The sequence below is a fragment of the Camellia sinensis genome, chromosome 8 (genome assembly GCF_055761805.1).
Source record: "Camellia sinensis isolate YWXY chromosome 8, ASM5576180v1, whole genome shotgun sequence".
Classification (NCBI taxonomy): domain Eukaryota; kingdom Viridiplantae; phylum Streptophyta; class Magnoliopsida; order Ericales; family Theaceae; genus Camellia; species Camellia sinensis.
In genome coordinates this window covers 42,895,120-42,916,410 of record NC_138968.1, presented here as the reverse complement: position 1 = coordinate 42,916,410, position 21,291 = coordinate 42,895,120, and positions in this window count along the sequence as shown.

Below are 21,291 nucleotides of genomic sequence, written 5' to 3'. Positions count from 1 at the left end.
CGCAAGTTTGCAAAGAAAAAAACTGTTTGAAATTTTAGAATGACCATGAAGAACCTTACGACAACAATTTAGAATTCATTCGAACGTTTTGGGGGATCCTTCTCAATACTCAAGCTTATTAGTGAAATCTTAGTCTCATTAGCACATTGGACAATTTACACCTTTCCCTTGCTTAACTAAAATTTTCAAAGCTTTTCTTGTTTTCAGTAGGTCACACGTGGATTACTGTAGGCATAATCGAATAATAAAAACTCGACACTCCTATCTTTACTAAAAGACAAAGAACAAAGCGTATGTAAAAGTAACTCAAAAGAAAGAAAAAGACTCAACCAACACAAAAACTCAAGAAAGACAAATAAAACAAGACTCTAAACTTGACACACAACTCAACCATCCACAAGATACCACTCCATCATCCCAATACACAAAGGGTTTTCATCTTTGAAGTCCATCGGCAGAATTCATGACAAATTTCAAATAGCCCTTTGATGGGTCCAAACTCACCCCTATCACTCATACCCAGTAGTAGGCTTGATTTTAGATGTTCAGGTCAAGTCACACCATTAACCTGGAAGCCCCTACAGTTCTCCTTGATCGAGACAAATTCCCTCTAAAATTTCTCACACCATGCCCTTAGTGCAAAAGGTCATTTCCAAGTTCTTTTAACAATTGCCCCTAGTTGATCTTGAGACTCATCATTCCAACCATCATTACTGGCAATAGTTAAGGAAGCCTTCCATTTCATTTCAATACCATTATGGTCGAGCTCATCAAGATTGAGTAAGCTTTCTAACTCTTCAAAGCATGGTTCATTTTGCCCTTCTTTCTCAAACTTTTTGATGAGTGTAGCTAGTTTTTCGCACTCTTCAGAGGGGTTTAGTCTCATCAGATGCGATTCCCTACAGTTCGGACTCCCGTGGTTGTGAATCTAGCTTCACAAGAGCAATTTGAAAACAGAAAAACGAATGAGAGTCCAGATCTGACAAATCTAGAAAAATCCATTAATCACCAGAGATGCCAAAGATGGACTGCATTACCAGATTTCAGAGTCGCCACTTAATATTTTTAGGAGAATTAGGAAACCCGTGACTTATGCCAAAGGCCACCTTTCCATCATAACTAAAGTTGTCTCGATTCGGGAACTTAGGTATGAGAGGTGAAGGTCACGAATTGAACACCCACTTATCAGATCAAAGATTGGCCTTTACTAAATCATGATGTGAATCTTATAGACATTATATGCTTATGTTCTGATTTATTAATATGCTAACATTACTATATGAAGTGACCAAGTATAGACCACGCCACTTACTTTGGAATGCTTTGATCTTATGTGATTTTGAAAGAGTTTAGAATATGCGCAAATCAATGAAAAAAATAAACTCATACGTACAACAATCAAAGTCCTTCCAATAATAGCCTTCATCCACAGGCATCCATAGAGATATTCCAAGTAAGCAAGTAGAGTCATGGTAGTATGCTCAACATGGTAACACAAATACACATATAATATACTAAAGCAAAAATGCACACCTAGTACTCAATCATGGCAAGCCAAAGAAAAGAAGATAGTTAGAAAAAATGCATGATCCTAATATGCAAAATGGCTAATGCAACGCATATAAAAATACAACTACTAGATTCAGCTAATAACATGACACGTGAATCGACTCAAAGCATAAGGTAGCACGCATAATCAAGTAGGAAATGATAATAGCAACAAAGTGATGAGCCGATCCTTAATGCATGCAAAAATGGATACGAAGCATAGGAATGACAAAGGAAAACATGATGCTTTATACAACCACGATAAGTGTGTAAATAAAAGAGAGAAAGAAATGGAGATTGGAATACATACATCAAGTGTTACAAATTTTCCCTCTTACAAGAGGGTCCGAATGTCCTAATTAACTAATTATTAAAAACACAAATGAATGAACTAATTATTACAAATACGAATCTCAAAGCGCCTAATCTAAAGGAATTGAATAAAAAGCGGAGAATTGCGTGGACACAAAGAAGAACATCCTCTGGAAACCTCTCTGTTTGCTGCCAAAAATTGCTCTGTTTGCAGTCAGAAAACAATTCTGTTTTGGTCCCAAGATCTGCTCTATTTTGCTGAACAATTGCCACTATCGTATAAAGGCGTTGGCTGGCCGGCCTAATGAACTGGTCGACCGTACAAGAGGATGGTCGGTTGGCCGACCACTATTTCTGGAGAAAAACCTGCTATAACAGAACTGGAACAAAGCAAAAATAGAGGGTTTCCAAAGGATATTCATCCTTCCTGCTCCCTCATATCATGAAGATGTTTAAGGAGAGAATAAGTTTGCTTCACAAATCATTAAACATCCCAAGGATATTTAGATGATGATTAATGAAGCAATGGAACAAAATATTTAATGAATACAAAACTAAGGCTAATTAAGAAGAAGTATTCAAAGAGATGGTTGAAACCTACTATATCTCATGGAAAATAAGAGTAAGTGAGTACTCAAATTTGGAGAGAATAGGTTTAGAGAAAGCCATTTTTGAAAGGAAAGCGTGTAAACAAGAGATTACATCATTGAAGAAAGAAATTAGAGACTCCTTTTCCGGCTCATAGAACATGGATTGACATCCATTTTCATGCTTCAAAATGGAACTAGGAGAGAGTTTCTTATATTTTCGATGAAAGAGCTCTCATATTGCTTCAAAGCAAAATCAAAACGAGACTAAGTAAATGAATGAAAGCTATAAAGAGTTGCTGTATACTCATCTTCCTACTCATGGAATATGAATGAGACATCCATTTCCATGCTTCAAAGATGGAACTAGAAGAGAGCTTACAACAACTTTGAAGAAGAGAAATAGATTCAAGAATTAAGCTATCTATTTAAATACAATCCATATTCACACAAAAACTAACTAAAACAGTGTTGAAATCAATCTAATTATTTGTAGAAGAAGAGAAAAAGAATGGAGAAAACAAAGAGACAATAACTAATGGATAAGCCTGTGGAATGGTGGCTAACCCTTCCACCTTTAACAAGGTTTAATTCAAATTTTTAAGCCTAAAGTAACTCTGAAAATTAGTATTATAATAGAGAATGAAGAACAAAAGAGTGAAAGAAAAGGTAATGAAAAATGTTCAAAGATCAACCTCTTGAAAAGAGGAAGAGCTTCTTGATTCACAAACTCTGATCCAAACACCCTCAGGTATCTGAAATAAGGCTCACAACTTCAGCAAGAAGCTTCAAGTTTGAGCTTCACTGATGCATTTATAGTGTATCTATATTTAAGAGGATGGAGAGCTCTTACAAAATTTTTATAACTAAGTTTTCTAACCCTAAACTCTCAGGGGAGGTGCTCTATTTACAGAATTTTGGCATCTCACGTCAAAAGTATATTCAAAAGAGAACAACTGGCCAAATCCCGTCCATGGGAGTAGCTTGTGCTACAAAAATATCTTCTGCGCTGAACATGGTCGGTCGGCCAAGAGGATGTATGACCAACCCAAATAATGTGGCATGCCGGTCAACCTTTGGTCTTGCTACACTTTGAGTGGTCAGGCTAGAAAAACATGTTTCGGTCCAAATGGGGTTCAAGGTTTGGGTTTGAAGCTCGAAATCGAATCTTTTGCTGAAGATTCGAAGAATTGCACAGTGTAATGTTTCATCATCGAGTATTCGGAATAAAGTACCTAAGTCTTAAGGACGGTCAAAATTGGGCGTCTACAGTTTCCCCTTTGATAGAGCTCGGATCGTCATGAAATCACGTGAGTGAATGTCAAAGCCTGAAGACGACCCATTTGACGTGGCCGTAAGACTTGGGCAAACAAATAAAATACAGATGCAGTTGGTTGAACCCGAGGATTGCCTATATATCCCTTTGCAAGGAATCAAACCAGTGTAGTTCAGGGACAGGATACAAATAATACATAATGCAATACAACAATTGAAACCACAAATGAGCATACCACCCGAAAATCATGAAGATGAGAGGGGGCAAGCCCAAACTACATATTGCGTAGGTAAAAGATATAAGCCGAATCACACTCGTGTAATAAGGGTGAAATTGCAAACCAAACTATGCATCACGTAGAATGCGGAACATACTCCAATCACGTTGCAGTCGTAAGAGGAGAAAGAACAAATTCTAAACATGCTGAAATTGTGTGAGGAAGGACATACTCTAAGCACGTTGGAACCATGAGGAGATGCAAAACAAATTCTAAACACACTGAAATCATGTGAGGAAGGACACACTCTAACCATGTTGGAATCGTGAGGAGAGGAAGAACAAATTCCAAACATGCCGAAATCATGAGATGAGAAAGAATAAATTCCAAACACATTGAAATCGTGCGAGGGATGACACACTTTAACCATGCTGGAATCATGAAAAGAAGGAGAACAAATTCCAAACAAGCTGAACTTGTATGAGGAAGGACATACTCTAACCATGCTGGAATCGTGAGGAGAAGAAAAACAATTTCCAAACAAGCCGAAATCATGAGAGAAGGAAAAAATTCTAAACATGCTGAAATCGTGTGAGGGATGACAAACTCTAATCATGCTGGAATCGTGAGAAAAGGAAGAACAAATTTCAAACACGCTAAAATCGTGTGAGTAAAGACACACTCTAACCACGCTGGAATCGTGAGAAGAGGAAGAACAAATTCCAAACACGCTGAAATCGTGAAAGGATGAGGAACAAATTCCAAACATGCTGCAATTGTATGAGGAATGACACATTCTAACCATGCTAGAATCGTGAGAAGAAATGTTATAACCAAAGAAAACTTGAAGTGATGTGAATAGTTTGTAACCTCGCATGACAAATATAATAGACAGTGCAAGTGTGATGGTGTATGCAAAGCACAAAAGGGCAATGATCCTTAATGCGTTTCAACATAAAAGGGATAGATGATACAAGATAACGCCAAAAGCAAATGGGTGCAATAGATGATATGGTACGTGTGACAAGCAATGTAGCATGTGATGATGTTTAGGCAATGCAGTAGAATAAACAAACAAAGTGGTGCCTTAGAAGGCACCTCATGGGGCAAGTTGCAATGAACTACCTTACTTTGACGGGGATCTCTCTTTTCTCTTTTTTCCCAAACTTTTACCTTCAACTCATGGTTCAAAGGTCCTCAACTGCTAAAATGGGTGAAATCTGCATGTGGAAGCCATGGATGTCGCTTTTCTCCCTAATCGTATTTACAACTTTCTCTATTTTCCAACGGGGTGACAGCCTAGGTTGATTTAATATCCAGAATTAAGGCTCATACATACTATCTCAACCTATGGGGCTGCCATACAGATTTCAAGCTGAGGATACACCCTTCGGTATTCAAACTAGACTTTAGTCTCGAAAATTCCAAACCTTTGTGTTCTAGGCATTGCCATTCAAACTCTAGTTTCCACCGTCTCAATTGGTCTTCTATGAACTCATTCCAAACACAACTAAGATGCCTCTGGTGGGGAATGGTTTTAAGGGAGAGCACTTTTGATCACCATTTGGACTTAAAGCAAGCTTAAACTCGGGGTCGAGGTACATTCATACTATGGAGAAATAGCGAGGCCTGAGAAAGTGCATCCGGAATGCAATCTCAGAATTTTCGAAACTTGAAACAAACTCAGATACCCACTTTTCCCTTTTCTCTTTTTGCTTTTGCTCTGTAGTCCGGAACCTATTTGCTTCAGAGAGGTCCTTGTTCCGTTGTTTCGAAAATTTCTTTTCTTTTTGTGCTGATCAGGGCCTCACCCTGAATTGAATAAAAGAAATTTCATTTTTTCACATCATAATGTGAATGGCTTTGCATTTGAGTTTGAAAATATTTTGTTGAATTTGAATTTGAGAATGATTGAATTTAATGAATTCTGAATTGGACGCTAAGCCTTCAACGGACCAGAAACCCAAAATACAATTGAATGGCAGGAAGAACACATCCCAAACACACCCATTTGTGTTTGCCGAAATAAAATGGACACAAAACAAACAACACCGGTCAACCACCCAACTGAAGGACATCGCCAGAGACAATTACTGTACATTTTGCGACGAGTGCGTTGATAATGGGGAAAAGACAAAAAAACCTGACTCGACTGTGCCCCTAGTTCATTATTTTGACAATATTTTTTTGTTTTTAACTTTCTGCTAAAACAATTTTGACCAGCATGAGAGTTAGATTGACATGCTTGTTCCATTCTCTGTTTGAAAATCGTGTACATCAAGTTGTAAGAACTGAAATTTTTTCTTTTTTGGGTCCAAGAAATGGTCCGACTTTCAAAAAATGGAATAATTTTTAAGAAAATTAGTTAACTTCACTAAAAATCCTCAAAAATTATTTTTGCAAATGTCCACTACCTGACTAACATGGGATCAACCCTTGAGATACACAAACTCAAATTAGATAACCCAAGCAGAATCTGCCTCACAACTGAATGTCTTAACAGAATAGGACAACCAAATTGAACGAGGATGAGTTGATTGGACATAGATAGGATAGCCGAGTTGAAGAAGGATAAGCCAATCAACATGGATGAAACAAGCAAGTTACTGGTTGGGGGCCGAACCTCAGGATGAAGTTGCCTATGTATCCCAAAGATAGGAATCAGGCCTTGCATAGTTCTAGTTAAGGTGCACTCGGGTATTAACTTTCTCCTTTTATGCTTTAACTTTTGCCAAAGCTGCCCTTCCACATTTTCGACCTTGCAAGCTTTTTATTTTTTTTCTTTCTCTATTCATTTTTCTTTGTTCTTTTTTTTCTTGCTCTAACTTTTGCCTGGGTCACCCTTCTGGATTTTTGGCTAGTGAGCCTCCCAAGGATAGAGAATTTTAACTTGTCCATGTTGATTACTTGTGAGATCTTTAAGCCATCTAAATCCATGAGAAGAGTTGCTCTTCCTGACCAAATAGTCTTGATGATGTAAGGGCCCATCCAATTGGGTCTGCATTTGCGCCTAGTATCGTGGGTAGGAACTCGATTGTTCTTCAGCAATAAATTTTATCCTCTCAAATTCTGGGATTTGACTTTCTTGTCGGTCTCCATTGGCTTGATAAATGACCTAGTTTTGAATCTTCGATCATATTTGACCTTTTTTGCCCTTAGTTCAAGGGTTACTTCTAATCCAACTATGTAAGCTTCCTTCGATCACATCCGACCTTATTGCCCCTAGCTCAAGAGCAGATTCCAATCTGACCATGCAAGCCTCGTACTTTGGTTGATCGTTGAACATTCTGAATCAAGGTTTGAAAGCTAAGGGGTTGGGTCTTGTGGTCGAGAGAGATCCTATGCTGTACAATCTCAAGATCAATTCTAAGCATGTCTTCGTAGGATCACGCAAAAATATTTGTGAAATCGTTAAATAAAGTGACTAGTCATTCGTGCTCTTCTGAAGACAATGTAGAACCAATCTAGACCAAGCCAGGATCCTTCTCAGTACCCACATTAACAGACATGATCTCATCCAGTAAGGGTTCAGCACACCTCTCTTCCTCTTAGTCGATCAAATCTTGCGAATCCCGAGAAATTCCTTCCTTTTTGTTTTCACCATAGTTTGGGAAACAGATTTGAAAAAACTTCAGTCAATGCAATAATTTAAAAGGCACAGAGAAGTAGGTAAAAATTGTTGTAGTTTCATTTAAAACTTCTAGCTCAATGATAAAAACAGACTCAAAAGAAATAGTGAAAAGACAAACACAAACAAGATAATGATGTCAAAGTTAACACCCCCTGACTCAACAAGACTGACTCAACACCCAATCCAAAAAGTAAAATAAAAACAATTTCAAATTGCTAAAATCAGTGTGTGCTATCTACCGCGTCTAGAGTAAAATGCATGCCATCAGTAAGGGGTTTATCCACGACAAAAGTGTCATCCACAGTCTTTGCAACAATTGTAAGCACTTGCTGCTTGTTCAATCCTTTGATCTTTAAAGTCTCAATAGCCCACCAAAGATGTGCATAGGGATCAATACTTGCCCCGACCATGTTCTTGCCACTTGACTCAACTTTGCTAAGGGATTGGCTGGCTATATCGGGGCAAGGCCCATTCATTGTTGACATGTTATCACCCAGACTTGAGATAGCTTCAGGTTGGCCTTTTACAACTATAGCTCACCCCAAGATAAGGGAGCTTTTTGACGTGAAATGATTAGCATGTGATGTGGTCAATGATGGAGCCAAGATGTCATGACCCAAACCCGCCCCTATGGATTAAGGTCATAATCGGCCAGTAATCAAGGGATTACCTGCGGCCTCAAACCAATTAAAATGTATTCCATCAGAGTTAAGGGGCCAAACAGAAGCAAATTCAAAAATTTTGTCTATAGAGCTGTGCTTACATGGCACATCAAATAACACATATCTGCATTCGTTAATGACTCACACCAAAAGGGAAATCAACTTAAAATGTTATACACCCACAAGATCATTCAAGTCTTAGTCAGCCTAACCAAAACTTATACACAAAGGTAATCTAACAATTTCGCCAACATAATGAGATTATAACAAAAGATCAAAAGAGGCGAAAGTAAGTCCCATGCGTGAGACGTTTGGGCTGACTCTCCAAAACTTGACCTTTCTCACAGACTTTACCGGGGCTGGGTTTGGACATCTCTTTGCTCACCTACATACACATGAATAAGTGTGAGCGAAAACCCAGTGAATAATATCAAATAAAGAAGGTACACATATGAGATTCATATATATTGAACGACCTTGGGCCCATATAGAATTCTATTTAGTACATTATTTTGGTACATTAGTGTAGACCGCCCGAACTCCGCTCCGCGCACGAGGGCGTAAATTGTGTTCATAGCTACTATAGTTCGAACTCCTAGCACGGTTTTGAATCTAATCTCACACAGTACAACGTAAGACTGATAAATCACCAAAGAGTCCAAATTCGGCAAATCGTTTTGGAAAATCGATTTTAATCAAGAAGTGCCAAACATGGACTACTTTTCCAAATTTCAGAGTCACTACCTAAATATTTTTTTTTAAGAAATTTAGGAAACCCTGACTCGTGCCTAAGGCCATTTGTCCGTCATCACCAAAGTTGCCTCGGCTCGGGAACTTGGGTACGAGGGGGGGAGGTCATGAAATGGCCACCCCTGCTCGCCCGATCAAAGGATTGGCCTCTACTAACATGATATGTTGTTTTTGAAAACACATGTGTTCTTATTCTGATTATTTAGCTAACTTACTACGTGATGCGCATAGCATACAAGTATAGACTAGATCGCCTAAATTGGAACAAAACAATTCAATGTTTGTTTTCGAAAATGGTTTCAATTTGCCACCCTCAAGTGGGCTTAGAAATGCGGATTTGCCACCCTCAAGTGGGCTTAAAACAAGATGATTTGCCACAACCAAGTGGGCTTAAAATGCACATTTGATTAATTGTTCCAATTCAAGTAATAAAGCCTTCATCCACAGGCATTCATACAGTTAATATCAAATAAGCACATAGCCTCATGGTAAGCATGCTATCATGGCAACACTCACACTAATGCAAGGATGCTAAAGCATAAATACTTACAGTGTACTCCGAGCCAAAACAGAAGCTAGTTAGTAATCAATGCATGATCCTAGCTATGTTAAGATGCCTAATGCAACACATGCAAAATGCAACTAAATAGGCTCGGCTATTCTAAGATGGCATATGAATGCAACACTTGGTAACATGCTTTGAAACACGTATTTAAGTAAATGTATTGAAATACAATACAGTTTGAATGATGCACCGAGCCCGGTGCATGCAATACGAATGAATGATGAACGCATGCAAAGCATAAGTATGCTAATTGAAACATGCCCTAAAATTAACCATCAAAAGCTGATAAATAAAAGGGAGAAAGACATGGGGTTGGAAGACATGCATCACACACACACACACTTATTACAAAATTTGCCCTCTTGACAGAGGGTTCGAATAAACAAGCTAAGCTAATCTAACCTAAGCTACTTATTACAAACCAACTAATTAACTAACTCTAGCTAATTAAATATTGCAAACCGAATTGAATCAACTAACTATTCTAAGTTAATTAAGTACAAACCAAATTAACTAATTAAACACTTAACTAATTAATTACAAAATAACTAAGCTAATGAACTAGTTTAGCTAAGCAATTTAAACAAATGGCCTCGGGAAATGAGGGGGATATGCATGCTCGGTCGACTTCACTCGAAAATCCACTACCGTGTCTCAGGATGCCTCTATTTGCCCAATTCTGTACTTCTGAAAATTATGCCAACTTCTAGAATGCTTCTGACACACCTTAGGAACATGCTGAGGGATTGTCGGCCAAGAGGGATAGCTATCGGCCAAAGTTGATGGCCATCGGCCACTTTTGATAGCTGATCGGCAGCCTTGGTGGTCGGTCGGCAGCTTTGATGGCCGGTCAGCCACTGCTTCCTGCAATTTCTCATTTTGCTACAATAGAGCACAAACAGAGGCATGACAGTGTATTTGCAAGGAAATGTGTGTACAACCACTCTCCTTATCATGTCTTAGGCTCAAAGGAGTGTAGTGCTCGACTCTCAAGCCATCAATCACGCATCTCGATGCATGATAGCCAAAGAGTCAAGCTTGCACAATGTCGATGAATGCACAAATAACACGTAGGACTCGAGAGGCCTCCACTCTATCATGTACAATCAAGGGGGGACAGCGATAAAGAAATGAGGCGCGTTTCATCACTTCAAGTATGAAACGCCCCTCGTTTCTCGTGTTTGGATCAACATCCGATCCAAACACAATGCAATGCAACAAACATGCAAACAACATGCTAATCTTGACATGTTAAGGTGGTATGCACAAGACTCTAACATGTAAACACTCATGCACAACATACTAGAACACTTAGGCATTAAACACTAGTGAAGGATACAACACTAGGACCATGCAACATAATGCTCAATGGACTAAACCAACACCAAACAGACCTCATGCATGCCAAAACAGTGGCCAAAGTGATCTGAAATGATAGCATGGATGGCAAGAGAATGATGCTCATGCATTGGCTCACAAACAAGGCATAAAGGTGCAACTCTCAAGAGCACCTAAAGAGTGAAAAATATGGAAGTGTGGCAATACTATATGCTCTGAAATAACATGCCAAATGATGCCAAAACATGCAAATACCTCAAGTCAAGCATGCAAGATACCTCAAAACTCAAAGCTATTCAAGGCTATTGCACTACAAGCATGCGTAACAAGCATCATACGACCAAGAAACCTCAAAACAGAGCTAAAGCATGTTAAAACATGAGTTGCTGAAGTGAAGCCAAAACATGCTAGAATAATGGGCCAAAACACCAAGCATACTAGGCTAGTGAGCAAGGTTTACACTACAAGTGTAAGAAGCATGCAAGAGCTGGCTCTACTAACCAAAAATAGAGTTATGGCATGTAAAAATAACACCAAAAATGGGCTGAGACTAAGCCAACACGTGTGTAGACACCCCATTTTTGACCGACCTTAAGACTCAGACGTTACCGATTGAGCGCTTGGTGACGTTGCATATCGTGCTCATTCAGAAGTTTCAGAGTCGCGGCCGTGAGCCCTGCCTCCGGACTTCCGAACCCTCTTCTGTACCCTGCCTCAGTTTGCGAACCAGACTCGATTTTCTCTGTTTCTTTTCCTGAGGGGAGGGAGAGGTCCTGTAGACCATCTCTTAGTGGCCGTGGGCTACATTTTGTGGCCATAGGCCATTTTGCCCATTTCGGAGCCCGGTTTCCGGTTTTCGGAGCCGTCAGGCCGTGTGCCTCAGTTCGGGACCGCTTAACTGTCTCCATTTGCTCTGATTTTTTGGAATACTTCTTTTTTTTTCCCTTTTGAGGGACACTGGGGTCTGAGAAACCCACTTTGAGGTCGAATACCATTTTCGGTGTTTAACGGGCAGTTTCCGGGGCCCCAAACTGCGTGTTTTGGCCCCCGAACATTCGTTTTGCATTGATTTTTGTTCATTTTTGGCAGGTACCTCTGTTTTATCGCTGGGAAGGTCACTGAAGGGTGGGAGGCCAGCAATTATCTTGGCAAACCAGTTATATTCCATTTTCGCCCTCCGACGCCCGTTTTTCTCACTTCCGGGCCAATGTTGAACACCTTGGGGCCACTTTCTTGAACTTTTAACCACATATTTGTGATGTACACACATGGGAGGACCCTAAAAGTTGGTGGTCGGCCACTAATGTTGCTTGACCCTTTTGAGCCCCTCCTTCCGAGCCAATGTTGAACAACCTTGGGCCACTTTCTTGAACTTTCAACCACATATTTGTGATGTACACACATGAGAGGACCCTAAAAGTTGGTGGTCGGCCACTAATGTTGGTTGACCCTTTTGAACCCCTCTTTCCGGGCCAATGTTGAACAACCTCGGGCCATTTTCTTGAACTTTTAACCACATATTTGTGATGTACACACATGGGAGGACCCTAATATCATATGGTCGGCTACTAATTCTCATTGACCCTTTTGACCCTTGGCCGGCCGGCAAGGGGGGGTGGCCGGCCGGCCACCTGAAGCTCCAAAAAGTGGCCGGCCTTGTTCCTCACTGTGTGCACTTTACAGCTATGCACTTTTTTCCCCCAAAATATCTGTATCCGGGGGAAATATCTTTTGGGAAAAGGAACTTGGTCCTTTTTCCCACTCTTTCCTTCCCTTTGCTCCCTCTTTTTTGTCCATATAACCAGCTGCTAGCATTGGGGATAAGGGTTAGAAAAAATTACTTCAAGCCTTGATACACTTATCTCACTCCATCTCTCTCATTTTCCTTGAAAATTCCTAAGCTACACCTCATTTTCTTCATCACCACCAAGCTCTACCACCACCACTCCATTCCAGCAGCAAGGAGAGGAATTCCAGCAGCTAAGAGGCAACAAATTTGGTCCAAGAAGCAACAAAAGTATTGATCTTCAAGGGTGAGTTGCATCTTTCCCTTTTTGGCCCATTTCTTGTATCTTTTGTAAGCCCTCTATGCTTTTTTCTTTGAGCTCCGGCCATAACTAAAAGTGGCCTTATTTTGAGCTCATTTTAACTTTTGCTTAAGGGCTCGACCCTGTTTGAGTCCCCCATATTGCACTTGCTTCAATACCCTTCTCAAATACCGTTTTCTTGCATGATATTTTTAGCTCGTGTATAATCTGTTTTGGAGTATGATGTAAACTGTAAATAGGCTTATTTTGAGCCCCTATTCAACATTGAAGAAGGGTTCAACACTGTTTGGGACCTCCATGTTATACTTGCCTTTATACTCCCTTTTTGGTTCCATTTTTGCATGCCTTGGCAGCCTATCTTGGTTCCATTTTTGGTCATTTTACCGAGCTATAAAAGTTCTTATTTTGGTCCATTCTTCATGTTTTGTTTAGGGCCTTTCATGTTTTGGGACCTCCATATGCCACTTCATGTTATATCTCTCTTTTGGTCCCCATTCTTGCATGTTTTGTTAGCCTACCATGCTTTTGTTTTTGGCCATTTTACAGTTCTGAAAATAGTCTTATTTTGGCCCATTCTTAATGTTTCATTAAGGGTCCTTTTCCGTTTGTGGAATATTTTGCATACTTCATGTTATAACCCCTTTTGAGCCTTATTTTGTATTGCATTTCTGGCATGTTTGTATACTGTTTTAGGTTTTTTACAGTTCTGTAAATATGCTTAATTTTGGTCCCTCTTCAACATTGTAGAAGGAATTTTTTCATTTTGGGCTTTGCATATACCACTTGCCTCTTTGGCCACCTTTTGGTCCATTTTCTTGCATAAGAATTTAGCCTTATCAATGTTTGTTTTTGAGGTTTTTACAGTTCTGTGAAAGTGCTTATTTTTAGCCCCTCTTCAATGTTGTTGAAGGGTCCTAACCTGTTTGAGGACAGCAGCTATGAGTTGCTTCTTAATCCCATGTTTAGGGCCATTTTCGCATGCTAATTTTGCCCTATCTTTGCTTGCTGTTTGGCCATGTTTTGTACTAGTAAAATGCTTATTTTGGGGCTTCCTTGCTTCTGCCTTTTCATTCCATGTGCCAATTATGCATGCTTTGTATAGCTGTAGTTCATTCTATGCGCCTAATTTGCATTTCGGGAGAGATTCCATGCATCGGGTGTGTTTTCGCCTCAATTCGGGGCTGTTTTCCCCCATATTTCAGTGCCTAAACTCCATTAGCATGTTTGCATATCATTTCCATGCCATATTGCACTGCGTATGCCATTGCCTCGGTTTGCGTGCCTGTGTGCACGCATTTCGAGGCACTTCATTTTTATCCACCGGCCTCTTATGTGAGTGTGGCTGAGGCTCTCTCATGTTAGTATAAGTCTATGTTGCATTCTATATGCCATTTCTATGCCATATTGCATTGCGTATGCCATTGCCTCGGTTTGCGTGCCCGTATGCAGGCATTTCGAGGCACTTCATTTTCATTCACCGGCCTCTTATGTGAGTGTGGCTGAGGCTCTCTCATGTTAGTATAAGTTCATGTTGCATTCTATATGCCATTTCCATGCCATATTGCATTGTGTATGCCATTGTCTCGGTTTGCGTGCCCGTGTGCACGCATTTTGAGGTACTTCATTTTTATCCACCGGCCTCTTATGTGAGTGTGGCTGAGGCTCTCTCATGTTAGTATAAGTCCATGTTGCATTCTATATGCCATTTCCAAGCCATATTGCATTGAGTATGCCATTGCCTCGGTTTGCGTGCCCGTGTGCACGCATTTCGAGGCACTTCATTTTCATTCACCGGCCTCTTATGTGAGTGTGGCTGAGGCTCTCTCATGTTAGTATAAGTCCATGTTGCATTCTATATGCCATTTCCATGCCATATTACAATGCGTATGCCATTGCCTCGGTTTGCGTGCCCGTGCGCATGCATTTCGAGGCACTTCATTTTTCATTCACCGGCCTCTTATGTGAGTGTGGCTGAGGCTCTCTCATGTTAGTATAAGTCCATGTTGCATTCTATATGCCATTTCCATGCCATATTGCATTGCGTATCCCATTGCCTCGGTTTGCGTGCCCGTGTGCACGCATTTCGCGGCACTTCATTTTTATCCACCGGCCTCTTATGTGGGTGTGGCTGATGCTCTCTCATGTTAGTATAAGTCCATGTTGCATTCTATATGCCATTTCCATGCCATATTGCATTGCGTATGCCATTGCCTCGGTTTGCGTGCCCGTGTGCACGCATTTCGAGGCACTTCATTTTTCATTCACCGGCCTCTTATGTGAGTGTGGCTGAGGCTCTCTCATGTTAGTATAAGTCCATGTTGCATTCTATATGCCATTTCCATGCCATATTGCATTGCGTATGCCATTGCCTCGGTTTGCGTGCCCGTGTACACGTATTGCGAGGCACTTCATTGTTATCCACCGGCCTCTTATGTGAGTGTGGCTGAGGCTCTCTCATGTGAGTATAAGTCCATGTTGCATTCTATATGCCATTTCCATGCCATATTGCATTGCGTATGCCATTGCCTTGGTTTGCGTGCCCGTGTGCACGCATTTCGAGGCACTTCATTTTCATTCACCGGCCTCTTATGTGAGTGTGGCTGAGGCTCTCTCATGTTAGTATAAGTCCATGTTGCATTCTATATGCCGTTTTCATGCCATATTGCATTGCGTATGCCATTGCCTCGGTTTGCGTGCCCGTGTGCACGCATTTCGAGGCACTTCATTTTTATCCACCGGCCTCTTATGTGAGTGTGGCTGAGGCTCTCTCATGTTAGTATAAGTCCATGTTGCATTCTATATGCCATTTCAATGCCATAGTTCGCATTTTTGCATTGACTCGGTTTGCGTGCCCGTGTGCACGCATTTCGAGGCACTTCATTTTCATTCATCGGCCTCTTATGTGAGTGTGGCTGAGGCTCTCTCATGTTAGTATAAGTCCATGTTGCATTCTATATGTCATTCCATGTCATTTGCATTGCGTATGTCATTGCCTCGGTTTGCGTGCCCATGTGTACGCACTTCGAGGCACTTCATTTTCATTCATCGGCCTCTTATGTGAGTGTGGCTGAGGCTCTCTCATGTTAGTATAAGTCCATGTTGCATTCTATATGCCATTCCATGTCATTTGCATTGCGTATGTCATTGCCTCGGTTTGCGTACCCGTGTGCACACACTTCGAGGCACTTCATTTTCATTCACCGGCCTCTTATGTGAGTGTAGCTGAGGCTCTCTCATGTTAGTGTAAGTCCATATCACATTTCCATGTCATTTCCATTGCGTATGCCATTGCCTCGGTTTGCGTGCCCGTGTGCACGCATTTTGAGGCACTTCATTTTCATTCACTGGCCTCTTATGTGAGTGTGGCTGAGGCTCTCTCATGTTAGTATAAGTCCATGTTGCATTCTATATGCCATTCCATGTCATTTGCATTGCGTATGTCATTGCCTCGATTTGCGTGCCCGTGTGCACGCACTTCGAGGCACTTCATTTTCATTCATCGGGCTGTTATGTGAGTGTGGCTGAGGCTCTCTCATGTTAGTGTAAGCCCATATCACATTTCCATGTCATTTGCATTGCGTATGTCATTTTCTCGGTTTGCGTGCCCGTGTGCACGCATTTCGAGGCATCTCTTTTTTACAGCATAGTGCATACTAGGTTGTATCTTAGATCGCATTTAGTCATTTTCCTCAGTTTGCGTGCCCGTGTGCGTGCATTTCGAGACATCTCATTTTCATAGCATTGTGCATGCTAGGCTGTGTCTTTGTTACATCCATGCATATCATGCATATTGCATCGTGTCCGGGATAGGAGTTGGCCCGGGCATGGGAAACGAGGTACGTTTCGTACTCCGAGTGGCGGAACGTGTCTCAATTCCCCAGTCACCGACACTCCGGATTACCCATGATGGAGTTAGGTTTTGTTGTGTTTACACGTGCATTCATTCTATATTAAGTTGCACATTTCGACCCCTCTGCCATCATGCATCGATATGCGTGATTGGTGGCACGAAGATCGAGGCATATATATATATCTGTGAAAATACATTGCTATGCCCCTTTCCTGCTCTCTGTTGCAGGAAAATGAAGAATCAGTAACTTTTTGGAGTTTGGCGCGCATTTTAAGAAAAGGTGTAAACAGAGGCTAATTGGGGCATCCCAGTGGATTTCCGCGCAAGGCAGCCCAGACATGCATCATTCATCAGGAGCAAGGCAGTCCCTGGCTTGCATGCCAGTTTTATTTATTTTCTTAGTTAATTTGATTAATTAATTAGGAATCTGTATTATTTGGACTGTGATATTCTTTTATTCGGGACTGTACTATTTATTTGGACCCTCTGTGCGAGGGCATAACTGTAATAAGTGTGCGTGTGTGTGTTGTATGTCTTCCAACCCCACGTCTTTCTCCCTTTTATTTATCCGCTTATGATGGTTAGATTAGGACATATTTCAATTAGCATACAGTATGACAGCATGTTTGCATCATTCATTTGTTTTGCATGCACCGGGCTCGGCGCATCATACTAATTGCATTCGTATTTCAATTCCAAGTTGAATACATGATTAGCTGTAGCATTCCATATGCCATGTTTAAAATAGCCGAGCCTGCTATAGTTGCATTTTGCATGTGTTGCATTAGGCATTTCTGTATACTTAGAATTCATGCATGGATTTCTAATAAATGCTTGTTTTGGCTTGGAGTACTCGGTAAGCTTTATGCTTTAGCATCCTTGCATGCGTGTGAGTGAATGCCATGAATAGCATGCTTACTATGAGGCTAAATGCTTATATGATATAGCTGCCTGAATGCCTGTGGGTGAAGGTTGGGTTACTTAAATTGGAATAAATCACCAAATGTTTTAGGCCCACTAGATAGTGGCAAAACCATCTTTTCTTAAGCCCATCTGAAGGGTGGCAAAATCTGCATTTTAAGCCTACTTGCGAGTAGCAAACCATCTTTCAAAAATAAACATGAAATGTTTTGTTCCAATTCAGGCGGCCCAGTCTATACTTATATGCTGTGTGCATCACATAGTAACCTAGGCTAATAACCGGAATAAGAATACACAAAGTTTTCAAAAATAGATATCATGGTTAGTAGAGGCCGATCTTTGATCGGGCGAGCGGGGGTGCTCACGAAGTGACCTTCCCCTATCGTACCCAAGTTCCCGAGCCGAGGCAACTTTGGTGATGACGGACACGTGGCCTTTGGCACCGAGTTAGGGTTTCCTAAATTTCCCATTAAAATATTTAGGTGGCGACTCTGTATCTGGCAAAGCAGTCCATGTTTGGCACTTCTTTTCAAAATCTATTTTTCTCAAAACGATTTGCCGGATTTGGACTCTTTGGTTCAGACGTAGAACCGTGACACAAATCGAGTCCGAGCTGTAGCGAGGTCCCCCGCGGACTTGTTACAGTTTCTGGCGACTCTGCTGGGGATTTAGAGAACTTGACTCGAACTCATGATATCTGTTTTTGACTACACTTATGTGTTTCTTTGCATTGCATGTGCATTGGTGCGCCTAGGACACCGTGTTTGCCATCTGCTATTCCTGAACGGTTTGCCGGAGGCTTGTCTTGTCAAGGCATGACCATAAGGCTGACCGGTTGTGGGCTCTGCCAGTATGGGAACACAAACTCCGGTTTTACCGGGGCACCCTTTTGACCATTCGACCTAGTGCATATTCGGAATCCATAGTGACCATTCCAAACTAGGACAGGTTGCTTACCCGATATAGGTTGTTTTGAAACTGCTGCGTGCGTAGTGAAACCCTAGCTCCTGACAAAATAGGACAAGGAAACCCTACCCCTTCATAGGGGTGTTTTGGCTCTCACTTATTTGTTATGTGCTTTAGAGTGCGTCTCTACAGGAATGCATGTATCAGTGTATGGGTTTGGGCATCAGGCCTGCGGGCACCAGTTTGCGAATTTGGGCATCAGGCCTGTGGGCACCAGTTCAGTATTTGGGAGTCAGCTTTACCTGTGGGTATCAGACTCAGATTTTGAGGCCGAATTTTGGGGCAGAATTCAGTAGAGGGCACACTCATTCAACTATGCTCGTATCTGTTCAGATGGAATCAGGCTAAGATGCTGTCTGTTTTCTCTTTTGCTAGGGTAGTCTGGGAACCATAGCTTCAGAAGGCTCCAATATCCCCCGAGGTTCATCGAATTTGTGCTGATAGATTTTGCTAGATCAGAGGTTCAGTTCAAGGGCAATCAGTGTTCCTCCGCCAGAGGCAAAGGATAGATACCGATCAGTCGGATGGATCAGCAGAACACGTCAGGGATGGAGGTGATGATGCGCCAAATGCAAGAAAGTATGAAACTCATGCAGCAGGACGCTGCCCGTCAGGAAGAATTTGCCAAACAGCAGGCTGCGATCATGGCTCAGCAGGCCGAGCTCATCATCAAGCTGCAACAGCAAAGCGACGCATCCACCTCCCAACAAGTTCCTCCCCCAACAGGAGCTCCAGCACCTGGGGAGACGCCAAATGTCCAGGATTATACGGATGTTCCAGGCGGGCCGGCTCCGCCCCCAATCTTACCCCAGCTGTCCAAAGCACCAATCAACCCATCGGACTCTCCCTTTGAGTTCGAGGTAGACCATACAGCGTTAAAGTTGAGCAAGCTTGAAAAGTTGTTCAAGAAATCCCAGGGGGTAAAGTCCATCCCGGGCATTGAGGATGGATACACCGACGCAGCTGTAACTCTGCCGGATAGGTTCAAGATGCCTCATATCGACCGTTTTGATGGGTTAGGAGATCCGATGGTCCACCTGAGCTTATTTTCAGATGTTTTGCGCCCGATGGGCTTGACAAGATTACAAAAGCTCTCCCTTTTTGGCAGGACCCTGTTGGGTATTGCAGTCACCTGGTATGCCAAATTGGAGGATTCAGTGAAACAAAGCTGGGAGGAGATGGCCGAGGCCTTCATCGCACAATATTCATATAATACCCAAATCGAGATTACGACCCGTGATCTTGAGACAATGAGGCAGGAGCCGAAGGAGAGCTTCTCAGAATTCGTGACCCGGTGGAGGGCGAAGGCCTCGATGATGACTCTAAGGCCTACTGATAAGGATCAAATCCGGATGATTGTGCGCAATCTCCAGCCTAAGCTAATGCAGAGAATGATTGTAATCCCCTTTCCCACTTTCTCAGATTTACACGATATGGGGGTACAAATCGAAGACGCAATGAAGTAGGGCCTTTTTGACCAGGAGAAGGAGCAGCCCAGGAGGGCGTTTTCCCGCAGTTCGAATGCGACCACCAGTGGTGATGCAGCTGCAGGATCTTCTGATGTGGGCATGGTGGCTACCACTGTATCAAAAACAGCTACCCTATTCACCGGTGCGTCCGGAAGTAGCTCACAAGGAACCAAATATCCACCTCGAGTCAAGAGGGTTTTCACCCCACTTCACATGCCTTTGTCAAAGACTCTAGAGGTCTTAATCCGGAAAGGGCATCTGAAACCGTTGGAACAACGGCCCCTACCCGATCCTATCCCTGTAAAACATGATCAGACTAAGTACTGCGCCTACCATCAACAAACCGGTCATGACACCGACAGTTGCTTTCGTCTGCGCCATGATGTACAAGATCTGTTTGACAACGGGGTCATCCCTGCACCAGGCCCTGCAAAGCCTATCGGCACTTGATCAGTGAATTTAGGGGATAATGTGATGTGATTGGAGGGATGAACCACCTGCGGACAGCGCTCAGTTTACTCCAGATATGGTGGATGGCATGCGCTGTTTTGAGCATTTGCGAATGGTAGCTTTTGTGCTTTCTGAACTGGGTATTGAGTCAGTCTTGTTATCCTGTATAGAGTCAATCTTTTCTTTTGTGTCGGGTCTGTCTTATCATATCGAGTCAGTCCTGTTGTATAGGAGTCGGATGATTCCGGGGGGTGTTACCTCGGGCGTCACCATTTTGTTTTATGCTTGCCTTTTCGTTTTGTTTTGAGTTTGTTTCTGCCAGGGAGCCAGTTGTGCCGACAGATTTGAATGAAACAGCAGTGGTTTTTTACTCTCTTGTGTTTGCCTCGGCCATGTGCCAATTGTGCCAGAAAGTTTGAATGAAACGGCAGTACTTTTCGCCTACTCTTCTGCACCCCAAAATCATTGCATTGACCTAAGTTTTTCAAAACTTTTTGAACACTGTGGTGAAAACGAAGAGGAAGGAATTCCTCGGGATTTGCAAAACTTTGATCATTTGAGAGAAAGAGAGGCGTGCCAACCCCTTAATGAATGAAATCATGCTTGTTAGCATGAGTACTAAGAAGGACCCTGGCTTGATCCAGACTAGTTTCACACTATCTTCAGCGCGACCGATTTGTCGCTTTCTTGAAAACTTTCAA